This window comes from Rutidosis leptorrhynchoides, chromosome 2, assembly GCF_046630445.1.
Source record: "Rutidosis leptorrhynchoides isolate AG116_Rl617_1_P2 chromosome 2, CSIRO_AGI_Rlap_v1, whole genome shotgun sequence".
Lineage (NCBI taxonomy): Eukaryota > Viridiplantae > Streptophyta > Magnoliopsida > Asterales > Asteraceae > Rutidosis > Rutidosis leptorrhynchoides.
The window spans coordinates 285,372,211-285,386,914 of record NC_092334.1 but is presented as its reverse complement, the minus strand read 5'-3'; positions in this window follow the sequence as shown (position 1 = coordinate 285,386,914).

Sequence of the window (14,704 nt, the reverse complement as noted above, 5' to 3'; positions counted from 1 at the left end):
AACATTTTTGTTGACGTTTTAAGCATGTTTATTCTTAGGTGATTATTAAGAGCTTCCGCTGTCGCATACTTAAATAAGGACGGGATTTGGAGTCCATGCTTGTATGATATTGTGTAAAAACTGCATTCAAGAAACTTATTTTGTTGTAACATATCTGTATTGTAAACCATTATGTAATGGTCGTGTGTAAACAGGATATTTTAGATTATCATTATTTGATAATCTTCGTAAAGCTTTTTAAACCTTTATTGATGAAATAAAGGTTATGGTTTGTTTTAAAATGAATGCAGTCTTTGAAAAACGTCTCATATAGAGGTCAAAACCTCGCAACGAAATCAATTAATATGGAACGTTTTTAATCAATAAGAACGGGACATTTCAGCGACACCCTACGCTTGTGCGGCGATTAAGAAGAGATGTCCCGCAGACATTCGCAAAAGTGCAACAGGAAACTTATGATTATATCCGCGGAGGAGAAGATAGCAGTATTACCCCTGCATGTGGCTGGGGTAGAGATAAAAGTTGGCGAGATGACAATGACTCTTTCAGAGATGGTAACAGCGATAGCTATCGCGGTCCAGGATTTTCGCGAAAAAATGGTGGCGGCGGATATCAGCGTAATGACAGGTTTCAAGATGCTAACAAAAACGCCCAAAGAAATCTTACTGCAAGAGCGAGTTGCTAAGTCTTTCCCTGATCCGCAGCCATTGGGAGAAAACAGCAGGCGTGACAGATCAAAGTTTTGTGTCTTTCACGACGATTACGGTCATGACACCAACCGCTGCAGAGATTTAGCGAAATTTATTGCGGAAGCTTATGAACAGGGTAAGTTGGACCATTTGTTGGCACAGAACTCATCCAGCACTGCGAATGCGATCATTATGCCAGCTGAAGCTAATGGTTCGAGTGCCCCAAACGCGGTTGAACGGAAAGCTCCTGCGGTGAAAAATTTGGGAGTACGGATGGTAAATAAGAAAGAAAATCAGCGCGGGGTACAAGTGATTAATGTAGTGGAAGTGCACGGTGAAATGTCAGTGCTGCAAATTTCGGCGCAAATTGTTAGCTAGAAATGTCCCTCTATTACATTTCCCTCAGCGCGTTTGAATGCGGATGTTGATAAGCCCGTGGTTATTTCATGTCGTGTTGCTAATACCGGCATTATAATCATGAAGGTACATGTTGACACTGGTAGCAGTGAAGATATCATGTACGAGCAATGTTTTCTCAAGCTGCCCGCACAAATTCAGGCTTTGATGAAACCTACTGCGGTTTCATTGGCTGGTTTTTCGGGAGAATCATCATGGCCTGTTGGCCAATTGGAATTACAAATGGAATTGGTTGATGATAGCGATGAGTCGCTAAGGCGTCAAGCCTTATTGAATTTGTACATTATGCGGAATCAATCGCGGTTCAATATGATACTTGGCCGCACAACTTTGCGCATGTTTGGCGCTATACCATCTACAATACATGGTATGCTAAAGTTTTCTGCTAATAAGGGTATTGGCACGCTGATTTCTGCGGAAATGGAGCCTTCATGTGCTATGGTTATGACAAGTACGGATATGTGTGTTGAAGGGCATTCAGTTAACCCTGCTTAGTGCGAAAATGATTAACAAAATATTGTATTGAAATTCCATTAATGCGAGACATGTTATGTTCATGATTTGAATAATGTAATGCGAATTAATAAAGAATAAAGCGAAGTTAATTTCAGTGTTAGTACTTGTTTCTTTAAACAGCGAAAACACTGCGTGTGGCCACGCGTAGTGTTTATTTCGCAGAATACAAATACTTATCTTTTTGAAACACTAAGTTAATGTTTGCTCTGCGGATGCTTTAAGTAAGGTGGCATTGTTTTCACTAAACATGACCTGCTTAAAATAATATATCAATACATAACTGTATTGCGAAATATTTTACAGAAAAGCCAAGTGATGAAATTACCCACTTATGTTAATAAAAATTGCGAAAGGATAAATTTTCCTAAGTGTTTGATCTTGCCAACACTTAGATGCTTCGCAATGCTAGATTTTACCTAAGGATCGTTTTGTCGGACTTAGAAGATTCATAATGTTAAAAGATTGTTTCGTACAAAGTACGCTTTGTTATGTGCACAATAACGAATGCAGAAATTGCAATGGACAAGTCTGAATTATGAATAATTAAAGTAAAAGCGCTATATAAATAAAAGAAGTTGCAACTGCGAATGATAAATAAAGTGCGAATAATGTTATATTAACAAAGCGAACAAGTCGCAGATAGTTATTCATAAATTGCACACATACATTAAAATAAACCAACTATAAACTAAAGCTTCAGTGCTTTAATGTCAGCGAATGTCACGCCTTCACGCTGACATAACTCTTCCAAAGCTGGAATGCTCACCTTCTCCACCTCTTTCTTAGCCACTTTTAATGCTTCGCGAGCATTATCCGTTGAACATATTTCGCCGGCTAAGTCTGATGGTAGGGGTTTGGAGAGATCGCCGAGCTTGCATAGTAAGTCATAACACTCGCAGCGAGTGGCGAGCCTTGATGCTTGAGCATATGTTTGAAATTTTTCAGTGACTGGCTCGGAGTCCATCACTTTATCTGCGAATGTTGGAAGATACTTAACTAGCTGGGCGAACTCATGTTCCGCGACTTCTGCCCTTCTTTTAAGTCTGGCGTTTTCTTCCATCACCTTTTCCAGGCGCGTCTCAGCCTTTCGCGCCCTCCTCTCTTGAGCATTGGCAGCTTTCACCGCTTTCTCATACTCGTCTGACATCTCAGTAAAACGCTCCATGCTGTCGACTGTCAGATAAATTGCATTGTAGCAATTATGTAGTCGTTGCCTGGCCGCCTCGGGATAAGACAGTTTGCGGTATTGTTCCCTTGTTTCTTCAGAAACAAATTTATAAAGCCTTTGGTACAGCTTAAACGCCCGATCTGTTGCGGCAGTTTCTTCCGCATTGGCTTCTCCTTCCTCTTCCTGGTTGGAAGCTTCTGCGTCAGATGGAAGTGATAGATCTTCATTCCCGGGTTCATTAAGAACATCTGTAGGGATTCTCCCTCTAATGTTGTAAAGCGGTGTAGCTTCAGCGGATGACCCTAGAAGAATAGCTATAAACAGATAAGTAAATATACCAAGTTTATGCTCAAATAAACAATGCGTAATCAAATAAATACTGCGAAATAGCATTTGCTTACTTGCTTCTTGTTCAGAGTGAGAGTGCAGACGTTTCTTGCGCGGAGTAGGGGTAGTTTCCGCAACCTTACACTTACTGCGGTCCTCGCCTCCAGCGATGTAGCATGTATTGATGATCGGTTCATCAATAAGAATAATGTCTCCGTCGCCATTCTTTAGGCGATGGGCAGGGCTAATCCTGCTTATATCAGCGGACCTCATGACAAGGTCAAGTGCAACCGCTGAAAAAATAAAAGCGCATAGAGTTATGCAAAGCAAAAATATTGCGAAAAATGTAAGTACGTTAATACACTGCGATAAATTTAAGTGGCATACCATTTTTTGATTGATCAACCAAAAGCGCATCATGGTCGCTCCACGGCCATTGAATCGACACTCTGCCAATGTACAGTGGTACATTCGAGTAAGGTCGCAGAAATATGCCCGCGTTCTTTAGTGTCTTGAGAGTGTCATTCTCAAGATCATCGAGTACAGGCCTCTCATTGAGGTCAGGATTAAGCTCTGTACACCACATTTTCGGTATGTTGCTGTTCACATACGCGGTATCGTTAATATAAAAGAAGGAACTGCGCCAATTCCCAATTGAATCTTTTGGTGAAGTCATTACGCCAAGTTTACTGTGGAAAGAAAACCACCCATCGTCATATAGCACCAGGCTATTGCACATCCGAAAAATGTTTAGCAGCGGTGGTTGGCTGATGGCGTTGAAACACATCTCAAATAGCACAATCTTGTTAATTGCGTTAGTATGCAACTGCGCCATAGCGATGTTATAATATTCGCAAACGCTGCGAAAAAAACGGGTAAGGGGAAATCGAAGGTTGCCTTGAGAAATGGCAACCTCGTACACGGATATCATCCCTTTAGGGGGAGTATCGGCTCGCTGCTCTGCCGCAGGCACGGTAGGAACGAATTGGGCAAGTGGTGGGTACCATTCTTGCAAAGTTTGCAGTTTTGCTTCCGTCATGTAGGAAACATATCCTCCGGGAGTGTGCATTGAAGAAGACGATGCCATTTGCAAATAAATTGGATGATGAAATTGAAGAAATTAAAGATTGAAATTGATTAATTGCACGGTACGATTATGATTCAACAAATTTGAATGCGAAATTGGGAAAGGAAAGCGTAAAGTTTTTGTGCGGCGTTGTCTGCTATTTATAATTGGGATTAGGGCGAGCAAGTTGAAAAGGTAATCATTGAATTTTAACGGCTGTAATTACTGTGACGCGTAAAACGGTAAAAATCTAGCCGTTAAAATAAGCTGATTTGACAGAATAGCGAAAGTTACCGTTGTAATTACGCGTTGAGCTTAATTAAAACAACGGTAATAAATGGGCGGTAAGAAATATTAAAATATTGTTTGAGAAATATTTTAAGAAAGACTTCTTTATTTTTAGAGTTTATCATGATGCATTGGCTTCACGAAAATGTATCATAATAAACTGGGGGGACTTGATCACATACATAGCATTGTATATGTATAATTTGTTTGCTACAGGCCAAAAGCAGAATTGCGCGGACTTTAAAGTCAAGATATGCAATATTCGCTGAAAATAAGAATAGCAGCTATATATCCGCATAAATAAAGGACAGCGGTTATGTATTCGCTGAAATGCCAAACTGCGGTTTGATCCGCTGACTTTCCTCGGAGAGCCGAGCATCTCGCAGACCGCGGATATCACGGATACTATAAATAGGGAGCTTGGCCTCTCATTTATGGGTTGTTGATTCTCTGCCACTTGCCTAAGCCTTTGTAGATTTCACTTGTGACTTTGCCCAAGGACTTCTTACATTGAGTTAAGGTGAATCATGCTAATCGATAACGAAGACCGGGTCGGGGTGGTTGATCACTTGATAGTTAAAGTGAAAAACGATCATCGGGGCCCAAAATAATCATCGAACATCCCATCTTCCATTATAATCTTATTGCACTCAATCCGTAATTAAGCAACATCATTAATTAAGGATTGATCACCAACCTATGTTGGACAAGTCAGTAATTATGTTCATTGAAGACATACTTGTCTATTCGAAGAGTATGAAAGAACATGAACTTCACTTGCGGTGTGTGTTAAAGACGTTGCGGAAAGAGAAGTTGTTTGCTAAATTCTCCAAATGTGAAATTTGGCTAAGGGAAGTTCAATTCCTTGGCCATATTGTGAACGAAAATGGTATTCAAGTAGATCCGGGGAAGATTGAGATGGTGAAGAGTTGGAGACGACCGACTACGCCTACGGAAATCCGAAGTTTTCTCGGATTGGCCGGTTATTATCGTCGGTTTATCCAAGACTTTTCTAAGATCGCTTCTTCGTTGACGAAATTGACGAGGAAGAACGCGAGGTTTATTTGGGAGAACGAGCAAGAAATTGCTTTTCAATTGTTAAAAGAAAAGTTGTGTCAAGCTCCGGTGTTGGTATTACCGGAAGGTGCGGAAGACATGACGGTTTATTGTGATGCTTCGCTAAATGGGCTCGGGTGTGTTCTAATGCAAAGAGGTAAAGTCATCGCTTACGCCTCTCGACAATTAAAGGAACACGAGACGAGATATCCGACTCATGATCTTGAGTTGGCGGCGGTTGTGCATGCATTGAAAATTTGGCGCCATTACTTGTATGGTCTCAAGAGTACGATTTATTTGGATCATAAGAGCTTGAAACATCTCTTTAACCAAAGAGATTTGAATTATCGTCAATGTAGGTGGATGGATGTGGTAAGAGATTATGATTGTGAAATACTTTATCATCCGGGCAAGGCGAATGTGGTCGCGGATGCGTTAAGTCGAAAGAGTCATCACCCGTCGTTACGATTGGGATTGTTACGTATGATTATTACTAACGATTTTCTTGAAAAACTTGGTGTGATTCAAATAAAGGCTTACGTTCACAACAAGCATGCGGAACGAATAGTGGGGCAATCGGAGTTCATTACTATGGGCTCGCGTGGGTTGTTGTCTTTTCAAGGAAGAGTGTGGGTCTCTAAGATGGGGGATTATTGACGAGTGCTATTTGATGAAGCACATAAATCAAAGTATTCCATTCATCTGGGCACAACAAAGATGTATCTTGATTTAAGGAAGGAGTATTGGTGGTCGGGCATGAAACGTGATGTTGTTAATTATGTTGAGCAATGCGTCACGTGTTTACAAGTTAAAGCCGAACACCAAAAGCCGCATGGTAAGTTACAACCGTTAGAAATCCCGAAGTGGAAATGGGAGCACATTACCATGGATTTTATCACAAAGTTACCAAAGACGACGAGAACCCAATTTGATTCAATTTGGGTGATAGTTGACCGATTGACAAAAAGTGCTTTGTTTCTTCCCATTCGGGAAGCTATATCGTCGGAGACCTTGGCTAAATTGTTTATCAAGGAAGTAGTCGCTCGACATGGGGTTCCTATATCTATTATTTCGGATCGAGATACTCGTTTCACATCTCGGTTTTGGGAAAAGTTTTATGAAGATATGGGCACACAATTGAAATTGAGCACGGCGTATCATCCTCAAACGGACGGTCAAACCAAACGTACAAATTAAACATTAGAGGATATGTTACGGGCGTGTATTATTGATTTCGGTGGTAGTTGGGACGAGTACTTGCCTTTGGTGGAATTCTCGTACGATAATAGTTATCATAATAGTATCGGGATGCCACCGTATGAAATGCTTTATGGGCGAAGATGTCGAACTCCAATTTGTTGGGGTGAAGTGGGTCAAAAGGAAATCGGGAGTACCGATTTGGTATTGGAGACAAATAGCAAGACTGAGATGATTCGGGCTCATTTGAAAAAGGCGTAAGATATAAAAAAGTCGTATGCCGACAAACGTAGGCGAATGATTGAATTCCAAGAAAGCGACATGGTGATGCTTAAGGTATCGCCATGGAAAGGTATTATTCGGTTTCGAAAACGGGGAAGGTTAGCTCCTCGGTTTATTGGCCCCTTTAAAGTTTTAGCTCGTGTTGTCGAAGTTGCATATCGTTTGGAATTACCCGAAGAACTTGCGGGGATCCATAATACATTTCATGTTTCTTATCTCCGTAAGTGTCTTGCGGATGATTCTTCATGGGTGTCATTAGACGAAATTGAACTAAACAACAAGCTAGAGTATATTGAGGATCCGGTTGCCATACTTGACGAAAAAGTGAAAAGATTGAGAAATAAAGAGGTGAGAACTTTTAAAGTTCAATGGCGGCGTAGTATAGGTTCCGAATTTACTTGGGAGCCCAAAGAGTTTGTTCTTGTGTATCTTCCTACTTGTCATGCGGCTTGGATTGCGAGGTCGCAATTCGGTTCAAGTGGGTGAGAGTTGTAAGATTCAGTTTTTCCCTGTTATGTTGGACGCCATCCAACAGGGTGGGACACCGTCCCAGTTTGAAGGGCTGGACGCCGTCCAGAATTCTGGACGCCGTCCAGATGGCCTGACGAGCCAACTTTAGTGTTTTTGATATTTAAAAGGGGTAACTTGGTAATTTCACATTGTGGACGACTTTAAGGCCCTAGATCAGTTTGTGGAGCCTCATTTACTCCATTTACAATCACCAAACTTCATCCACTTCAATTCTAGAGAGAGAGTGTGATTCAAGTGTGAGAAAGCTCAAATCGAAGTAGAAGAAGCTTGTTTCGGGTTAGAGCTCGAGCATTAAAGTTGTTCATCTACCCACTAGCTATATTTTGATTGTAGTGGTAAGTCTTAACCTTGATTTCCTTACTATTAATTGTTTAAGGGTTAGGGTTTGGGTTAGTGATGTGTATAAAACCCATTTGTTAGTGATTTGGGGATTTTGGGTAAGTTTGAGTCATGAAGACTCAAAGGATGACTAACCTAGGGTTTTGAAATGATAAATGATTTTATGAGTCTTAAATTGGTTAGTTAACCACTAGCACACCTAGATGTTATGTAAATTGGTGCTATTTGGGCATGTGGTGACCCGAATGGGTGTGGAAACCTCGAATGGGTAAAACGGGTCTTTGATGACCTAAGTTGTCTTGTTAGTGTGAAAATGAGATAACATTGTGATTATATGTGTATTAAGACCATAAATGGATAGGGTTAGGGTTTTTGGTGCCAATAATAGGGTTAAGTGTGCAAATGGGTCGAAATTGCACCATGGGCCAAAATGACACTAGAATGGTGAGTGAGTTTGTTGACCAACTTGATCTTGTGATTGATTATGTGCATAATGTAATAGGTACGTTACATTGATGTTTGCAAGCTCGGTTATCCTTCACAAAAGACTTTGAGGTGAGTGAAATAATTATATGCGTAGGTATATAATGTATTTATTTGTTGTAGCGTGAGATGTGAAGTGTCGATGTGCTAAGACACCACATTTCACGTAACGAGTGAAGTGTCGATGTGCTAAGACACCACTCAAAGTAATATGACGGGTGAAGTGTCAATGTGTTAAGACGCCACCCGGGGTGAAGTGTCGATGTGTTAAGACACCACCCCGGAGTGAAGTATCGATATTCTAAGATGTCACTCCAAGAGATTAACAGGTGAAGTGCCGATGTGTTAAGGCACCACTCGAGGTGAAGTATCGACGTGTTAAGATGCCACCTCAAGTTAAATGAAGAGTGAAGTGTCGAAGTGTTAAGACGCCACTCGGGGTGGAGTGTCGACGTGTTAAGATGCCACCCAGGGTGAAGTATTAACGTGTTAAGATGCCACCCGTGAGGTTAGTGTACGACGTGTTAAGTGCACTAATGGTTGTTATGAACTCCGACGGTCTTTAAACACCGTTCCCTTTTTCAATTGGTTAACCATGGTTATTGTATTGTAGTGTAGCATGCTAATATATATATATATATATATATATATATATATATATATATATATATATATATATATATATATATATATATATATATATATATATATATATATATGCCTTTATTGTTGCTAGCTTGCGGTATTGGAGGTTACTAGCTTTATACTTGAAATTGTAAGCTAATTGTGTTGCTAGCATGTATGCGGTATGTGTGTAAGTGGTTGCAAGTAGGTATATTATATATGTATGTGTATAATTATTGTATTCACTAAGCGTTTTGCTTACCCTCTCGTTGATTATCTTTTTATAGGCTCCGGCGTTGATAAGGGTAAGGGCATTCGATTGGATTAGAGGTCCCGCTCGTGGTTTAGGGGACGCTTTTTGGTTTGATAGCTTTTGGAGTTTGACCGATATTTGGGTAGTTTAACCCCCAAACACCATGCTCATAGTGTCGTTTGGGAATTAAACTAATGTGGTCGAAACTCATGATTTGTACGAAACTCGTAAAATGGCTGTTGTGGGCCCCGTTTTGTAAAACTCGTCTCGATGTTGGAAATCTATTAGTTTTACTTATTTTGATATGTTGTGATAATTGGTTTCGTTGGAAAGTGTCGGGAAGCGGGTTTTTTGTTCAAGCGTAATGAAAAACTGTTCAGAACTTTTTAGCCCAATTGGATGCCGTCCAAAAAGGCTGGACGCCGTCCAGGCCTTCAGTACTGGACGCCGTCCATGAATCTGGACACCGTCCAGTTGTACAGGTCCAGAATTTTTTTTTTTTGGGTCGTGTTTTTGTTATAACGAGGGTTGGGTAGTTACAAAGAACTTTTAAAACGTGGTTTCATACGACCAAGTACATCACCGAGAGTTGAACAAACTTACCATCAAGAACCGTTATCCACTACCGAGAATCGATGACTTATTTGATCAACTCCAATGCTCGTCGATTTATTCGAAGATCGATTAACGTTCTGGGTATCATCAAATGCGGGTGAAGGAGGATGATATTCCAAAGACTGCTTTCAGAACGCGTTACGGTCATTACGAGTTTATGGCTATGCCGTTTGGATTGACTAACGCACCAGTTGTGTTCATGGACCTCATGAACTGAGTGTGTGGGCCATATCTTGACAAGTTTGTCATTGTTTTCATCGATGACATACTCATTTACTCAAAAAATGATCAAGAGCACGAAGAACATTTGAGAAAAGTGCTAGAATTGTTAAGGAAGGAACAACTGTACGCAAAATTTTCAAAGTGTGCATTTTGGTTGGAAGAACTTCAATTCCTCGGTCACATAGTGAACAAAGAAGGTATTCAAGTAGATCCAGCAAAGATTGAAACTGTTGAAAAGTGGGAAACCCCGAAAACCCCGAAGCATATACGCCAATTTTTAGGACTGGCTGGTTACTACAGAAGGTTTATCCAAGATTTTTCCAAAATAGCAAAACCTTGACTGCATTAACGCATAAAGGGAAGAAACTTGAATGGAAGGATGAGCAGGAGAAAGCGTTTCAATTGTTGAAGAAAAAGTTAACTACGGCACCTATATTGTCATTGCCTGAAGGGAATGATGATTTTGTGATATATTGTGACGCCTCAAAGCAAGGCCTCGGTTGTGTATTAAAGCAACGAACGAAGATAATTGCCTATGCATCCAAACAATTGAAGATTCACGAGCAAAATTATACGACTCACGATTTGGAATTAGGTGCTGTTGTTTTTGCATTAAGGACTTGGAGGCACTACTTATATGGGGTTAAAAGTATTATATATACCGACCACAAAAGTCTCCAACATATATTTAATCAGAAACAACTGAACATGAGGCAGCGTAGGTGGATTGAATTGTTAAATGATTATGATTTTGAGATTCGTTACCACCTGGGGAAGGCAAATGTGGTAGCGGACGCTTTGAGTAGAAAGGACAGAGAACCTATGCGGGGTAAAAGCTATGAATATAATTATTCGTACTAACCTTACTACTCAAATAAATGAGGCGCAACAAGGAGTTTTAAAAGAGGGAAATTTGAAGAATGAAATACCCAAAGGTTCGGAGAAACATCTTAATATTAGGGAAGACGGAACCCGGTATAGGGCTGAAAGAATTTGGGTATCAAAGTTTGGAGATGTGAGAGAAATGGTACTTAAGGAAGCACATAAAACTAGATACTCAATACATCCCGGAGCGGGAAAGATGTACAAATATCTCAAGAAACACTTTTGGTGGCCGAGTATGAAAGCCGATATTGCTAGATATGTAGGAGAATGTTTGACGTGTTCTAAGGTCAAAGCTGAACATCAGAAACCATCAGGTCTACTTCAACAACCCAAAATCCCAGAATGGAAATGGGAAAACATTACCATGAATTTCATTACTAAATTGCCAAGGACTGCAAGTGGTTATGATTGAAATGTCCCGTTCTTATTGATTAAAAACTTTCCATATTAATTGATTTCGTTGCGAGGTTTTGACCTCTATATGAGACGTTTTTCAAAGACTGCATTCATTTTAAAACAAACCATAACCTTTATTTCATCAATAAAGGTTTAAAAAGCTTTACGCAGATTATCAAATAATGATAATCTAAAATATCCTGTTTACACACGACCATTACATAATGGTTTACAATACAAATATGTTACAACAAAATAAGTTTCTTGAATGCAGTTTTTACACAATATCATACAAGCATGGACTCCAAATATCGTCCTTATTTAAGTATGCAACAGCGGAAGCTCTTAATATTCACCTGAGAATAAACATGCTTTAAACGTCAACAAAAATGTTGGTGAGTTATAGGTTTAACCTATATATATCAAATCGTAGCAATAGACCACAAGATTTCATATTTCAATACACATCCCATACATAGAGATAAAAATCATTCATATGGTGAACACCTGGTAACCGACATTAACAAGATGCATATATCAGAATATCCCCATCATTCCGGGACACCCTTCGGATATGATATAAATTTCGAAGTACTAAAGCATCCGGTACTTTGGATGGGGTTTGTTAGGCCCAATAGATTTATCTTTAGGATTCGCGTCAATTAGGGTGTCTGTTCCCTAATTCTTATATTACCAGACTTAATAAAAATGGGCATATTCGATTTCGATAATTCAACCATAGAATGTAGTTTCACGTACTTGTGTCTATTTTGTAAATCATTTATAAAACCTGCATGTATTCTCATCCCAAAAATATTAGATTTTAAAAGTGGGGCTATAACTCACTTTCACAGATTTTTACTTCGTCGGGAAGTAAGACTTGGGCACTGGTTGATTCACGAACCTATAACAATATATACATATATAACAAAGTATGTTCAAAATATATTTACAACACTTTTAATATATTTTGATGTTTTAAGTTTATTAAGTCAGCTGTCCTCGTTAGTAACCTACAACTAGTTGTCCACAGTTAGATGTACAGAAATAAATCGATAAATATTATCTTGAATCAATCCACGACCCAGTGTATACGTATCTCAGTATTGATCACAACTCAAACTATATATATTTTGGAATCAACCTCAACCCTGTATAGCTAACTCCAACATTCACATATAGAGTGTCTATGGTTGTTCCGAAATATATATAGATGTGTCGACATGATAGGTCGAAACATTGTATACGTGACTATGGTATCTCAAGATTACATAATATACAATACAACTTGATTAAGTTATGGTTGGAATAGATTTGTTACCAATTTTCACGTAGCTAAAATGAGAAAAATTATCCAATCTTGTTTTACCCATAACTTCTTCATTTTAAATCCGTTTTGAGTGAATCAAATTGCTATGGTTTCATATTGAACTCTATTTTATGAATCTAAACAGAAAAAGTATAGGTTTATAGTCAGAAAAATAAGTTACAAGTCGTTTTATTAAAGGTAGTCATTTCAGTCGAAAGAACGACGTCTAGATGACCATTTTAGAAAACATACTTCCACTTTGAGTTTAACCATAATTTTTGGATATAGTTTCATGTTCATAATAAAAATCATTTTCTCAGAATAACAACTTTTAAATCAAAGTTTATCATAGTTTTTAATTAACTAACCCAAAACAGCCCGCGGTGTTACTATGACAGCGTAAATCCGGTTTTACGGTGTTTTTCGTGTCTCCAGGTTTTAAATCATTAAGTTAGCATATCATATAGATATAGATCATGTGTTTAGTTGATTTTAAAAGTCAAGTTAGAAGGATTAACTTTTGTTTGCGAACAAGTTTAGAATTAACTAAACTATGTTCTAGTGATTACAAGTTTAAACCTTCGAATAAGATAGCTTTATATGTATGAATCAAATGATGTTATGAACATCATTACTACCTTAATTGAACCTACTGGAAAAGAGAAAAATGGATCTAGCTTCAACGGATCCTTGGATGGCTCGAAGTTCTTGAAGCAGAATCATGACACGAAAACAAGTTCAAGTAAGATCATCACTCGAAATAAGATTGTTATAGTTATAGAAATTGAACCAAAGTTTGAATATGATTATTACCTTGTATTAGAATGATAACCTACTGTAAGAAACAAAGATTTCTTGAGGTTGGATTATCACCTTACAAGATTGGAAGTGAGCTAGCAAACTTGAAAGTATTCTTGATTTTATGTAACTAGAACTTGTAGAATATATGAAGAACACTTAGAACTTGAAGATAGAACTTGAGAGAGATCAATTAGATGAAGAAAATTGAAGAATGAAAGTGTTTGTAGGTGTTTTTGGTCGTTGGTGTATGGATTAGATATAAAGGATATGTAATTTTGTTTTCATGTAAATAAGTCATGAATGATTACTCATATTTTTGTAATTTTATGAGATATTTCATGCTAGTTGCTAAATGATGGTTCCCACATGTGTTAGGTGACTCACATGGGCTGTTAAGAGCTGATCATTGGAGTGTATATACCAATAGTACATACATCTAAAAGCTGTGTATTGTACGAGTACGAATACGGGTGCATACGAGTAGAATTGTTGATGAAACTGAACGAGGATGTAATTGTAAGCATTTTTGTTAAGTAGAAGTATTTTGATAAGTGTATTGAAGTCTTTCAAAAGTGTATAAATACATATTAAAACAATACATGTATATACATTTTAACTGAGTCGTTAAGTCATCGTTAGTCGTTACATGTAAGTGTTGTTTTGAAACCTTTAGGTTAATGATCTTGTTAAATGTTGTTAACCCAATGTTTATAATATCAAATGAGATTTTAAATTATTATATTATCTTGATATTATCATGTATGAATATCTCTTAATATGATATATATACATTAAATGTCTTTACAACGATAATCGTTACATATATGTCTCGTTTAAAAATCATTAAGTTAGTAGTCTTGTTTTTACATATGTAGTTCATTGTTAATATACTTTATGATATGTTTTCTTATCATAGTATCATGTTAACTATATATATATATCCATATATATGTCATCATATAGTTTTTACAAGTTTTAACGTTCGTGAATCACCGGTCAACTTGGGTGGTCAATTGTCTATATGAAACATATTTCAATTAATCAAGTCTTAACAAGTTTGATTACTTAACATGTTGGAAACATTTAATCATGTAAATATCAATCTCAATTAATATATATAAACATGGAAAAGTTCGGGTCACTACAGTACCTACCCGTTAAATAAATTTCGTCCCGAAATTTTAAGCTGTTGAAGGTGTTGACGAATCTTCTGTAAATAGATGCGGGTATTTCTTCTTCA